The sequence below is a fragment of the Melanotaenia boesemani genome, chromosome 22 (assembly GCF_017639745.1).
Source record: "Melanotaenia boesemani isolate fMelBoe1 chromosome 22, fMelBoe1.pri, whole genome shotgun sequence".
In the NCBI taxonomy this organism is placed as follows: domain Eukaryota; kingdom Metazoa; phylum Chordata; class Actinopteri; order Atheriniformes; family Melanotaeniidae; genus Melanotaenia; species Melanotaenia boesemani.
In genome coordinates, this window is record NC_055703.1 from 14,607,437 (window position 1) to 14,611,064 (window position 3,628).

The 3,628-nt window shown below is 36.5% G+C and overlaps 1 protein-coding gene across 2 annotated transcripts in view; it reads right to left on the reverse strand.

Annotated features, from left to right (window-relative positions):
• The window catches only part of LOC121633320 (disheveled-associated activator of morphogenesis 1-like), a 42,976-nt gene extending 41,991 nt beyond the window's left edge, over positions 1-985 (reverse strand). For both annotated transcript variants that reach the window (XM_041975205.1, XM_041975203.1), the window contains exon 1: positions 853-985. The gene's annotated coding sequence lies outside the window, so the exon portion shown is untranslated. The remainder of the gene's footprint in view (positions 1-852) is intronic.
• Between the last annotated feature and the right edge of the window lie 2,643 nt (positions 986-3,628).

The following is a 3,628-nucleotide window of genomic DNA, read 5'->3' on the forward strand; positions in this document are numbered from 1 at the left end:
GGAAATTATAATTAAGTGATAGTTAGACTGCTTAGTTGGACCCAGGTGCTGTCATGTAGTGCTAGAGGCAGTGCATATAACTTCTGCTTTTGAGATGCAGTTAAGTAAAACATTAAGTGTTTATTAAAATAAGGATGACGATTTAAATCAAATATGGATTTAGATCCCTTTATTAATCCATTTTTTCATTGCAATTATCTGTTACAGTCACAATTTATAATTTTAAATATATTTTATGTACATAAACCAGTTTTGCTCAGACCATACAACACCTTTTGGATTAATTAATTTATTAGTCAAAGTGAACATTTAGACTCATTAAAAAACAATAGCGCATATTAGTGGTCTTAATAATCACTACACTTGTCAATATATTTTTTTTAATTAATAGTAAATTATATGACTTTCTAACTCCACCTCGCTTTGGAGGAGATCCCTAAGAGCCTCTTGGACCCTGGAAGTCTTTGGAGTCCACTTTCTAATCTCCCTGGCGTTTGGACAGTGTGGACAGTTCCGTCTACCTATGAAACAGACAGGGTCGACCAAACAAACACACTTTGCAAATTGAATGCAAATATTACCGAACTCCTCCCCTCGACTTCAGAATGGACGGGTTTGTGTTCACTGAATTTCTCTGAAATATTTTATAGTCAGTAGCCTCATAAATTAGCGCAAGAAGTTACATAAACGGCATAAATAAACTCTGCCCCACCAAAGCTGTTGTGTAGAGTGGCCACACCGGTACGGAGGTCACCACCAACACCGCAGCCAAACGGCCCGGTGAGGCGACTCACGCGACTATTGTCGCGGTAGCTGCACAGTTTTTCTATAACACCAGCGTACTTCACTTACCTCATCTCGTTGAGCATTGCTCTTGTTAACCGTGTCCGCAAGTTCATTAGGTACAGAATGAGCAACAGAAAACACAGACCAGACGGCTGGGAGATAATTCAACAGACTGGTTGGTCCGGGCTACGCGTGAGGTCATCAGTTTACTCGATCAGGTAATGCGCATGCGCTGTTCGATTTTTTTTGTTTGCGTGTGTGTTTTTTTAATCCAGTACTTCGTGGATGTTGTATGTACAATTGACACTTTTCTTTCAAAAACCATTGACACTCATGCGAATCCTCCGAGGGTGTGGAGTGAGGATGGTTTCCTTAAATATTTTCATTTTCTTTTAGACTTCCAAAACGTTCTACTCATCAGCTGAAGCAGACTTTTGTGCCTATTACCAGTAGCATGTGTTATAATTACAGTGGAGTCAAAGCTGCTGTTCAGGGCTCACTACTGAAAGGATAATGCCTTATAGATATGTCAATCAATTTAAAGAAGTATCTGCAGTCATTTATGCAAATAACAGTTAAAATACATCAGATAAATTTAATCTTAGACAACAGTCAAATTCACAGGTAAATTTCTTGCAACCTGGTCAGCTAAGAGTGGATTGCTAAACAATGAATTGTTACCAAGACTATTTCTTCTTAGAAATGTTAGAAACAGGTATTCATTTTCATCTGGCTACAACTAAAGTTACAAAATGGCTCCACCTGGTGAGTAAACAGGCAGAATACTGACCTTTTACTGGGTAATTGGCATAGTGGGTAACCATTCAGGGATACCACAAGTGAAATAAACTTAACAATAATGTCAATCTATTTTACTCCCTTGTATTAAACACATTATTGAATGATATAAAGAATCCTGAACCTTTCCACTTTGACTGGTGCCTTTATGCTCTAATGTAGTTTAACCTTTTGTCAAGGGGATCAAATCCAAAGTCAACGTTATCTTTCCCCAAAATTGCCATAGCTTCTCTGTAATCAAAGGACTCTCCCACTGTCTACATACCACTGAAGACAAGCACACCTAGTGTACAAAAATCCTCTTAAGAGTTGTATTGTTGCTCTGGAAGAACACTCATCTGGACCATTGCCAGGTCTATAGAAGGTGGTAGCTCTTTCTACCTTTAGTCAGAGGAACATCAGATCACAGAAAATATTTGCTCTTGGATTTAAAGTTGGTAATAGACGTGATACAGTTTTGGTTGTATTTGGCAATGTTACACTTTGACACAATTTATCCTTTCTGTCTGGTCACTGCAAACCACTTTAGTGGAAATAACAAGAGCCAGAAGGAAGCGGACAAACAAGACCCAAGAAACTCTGAAGATCTGTTTGCTGCTAATCCTGATAACAGCAATGCAGAAAGAGACACTAAACAAATATAAGAAAATGCAATGCATTGATTTAAATGACATGGACACACAGGAGATAAGGTTTTTTTTTTTTTAACCATGCTTGTGTTTTCTTTATAAATGGTTTACTGCCCTCTAGTGGCAGCCAGAAACTACATAATGTGGATTTTAGCTGACACTGCAACCACACCCTTTTTATTCATAATTATCAAGTCTTATTATGCATTAACTTCTCCATTACAACTTTACTCACCTGTTTGCATAATCATCAAACAACTTATGCATAGCTGTTGGCAGCATCTTCTCCTTTGAGCACTAATGGTGAACTTGTCATCAGAATATTCTCCAACTTTAATGCAAAGTGTGACCCATGGGGTGTTTAACTGAACAGATGCTATTTTCTGTCAAATTAATAATCTAATAAATGTGAATACATCTGCATTGCTCAAATGAGTATCTGGGGAATAAAGTGATATGATTTAACAGCAATGAAAAACTTGTAGTACCCAGTCTACAGAGAAAACCCAATGAAAGATAGAGTGCTTAGAAAAAAAAAAAACTGTAGATTTAAGATAAAATGTAAAAGAACTGAAGGGTGGATGAAACTCTAACTCATAATGCTGAAGCTTTCTGCTTTTACAAATCAAAAATACTATGAAAGTTATTTTTATAAGCGTTACAGCAAAGCAAAACTGCAACATTTCTAAGATAATAAACCCTAACTCAAGGTATGACACAACCAAAGGATATAGCAGTTATGATATATGAGGATGGCCCAAAGCAGAGCCTGAGCCTGTAGCAACAGATAGAAATTCTTTAAATACTATACCAGAACTGAGATGAAATCCGTGAAAAACATCTGAAACATTAGTCGGCAGATGAAGCAACTAGGAGGGAAAAAGTAAGATCATTTTGTAAAAATGAAGACTACTAAAGCCAACTGTTTTTATTTTTTCATTGCCAAAGTATGATGGTTGATTTTTGGATCTGCAAGTATGTACAAGACAGAAATTTGCAGAAAAGTGACATAAAAACTGTCACTCTGTGCCCATTTTATAGATTCTTTGTTATAAATGGTGGACGAAAAATCTGAATGTCCCACATTTTAGAACCAATGAAGTTAATCATTTTTACAAATGTTTGGTTTTCGCTGAGCAAGTTTAGTGGTTTAAAAATGGGATTAAAAGAATTTTCGTTCATTACATGTGGGACATGTAGCTAAAACAAACTGCATATCTTTTCCCACGCCGTGCGCACACAGCATTTTCTTGTAAAGCAAAATACTGATTGTTGTGATTACCTGATTATACCCGATTATTATACCTGATTTTTTCAGGAATAATGAGGTCACCAAACTCAAAGCCTCCGTGTAAAAAAAGTTAGGCTTCATCTCAAATTGTTTTCACATTGAAATAAAATGACAAAAGAATTGA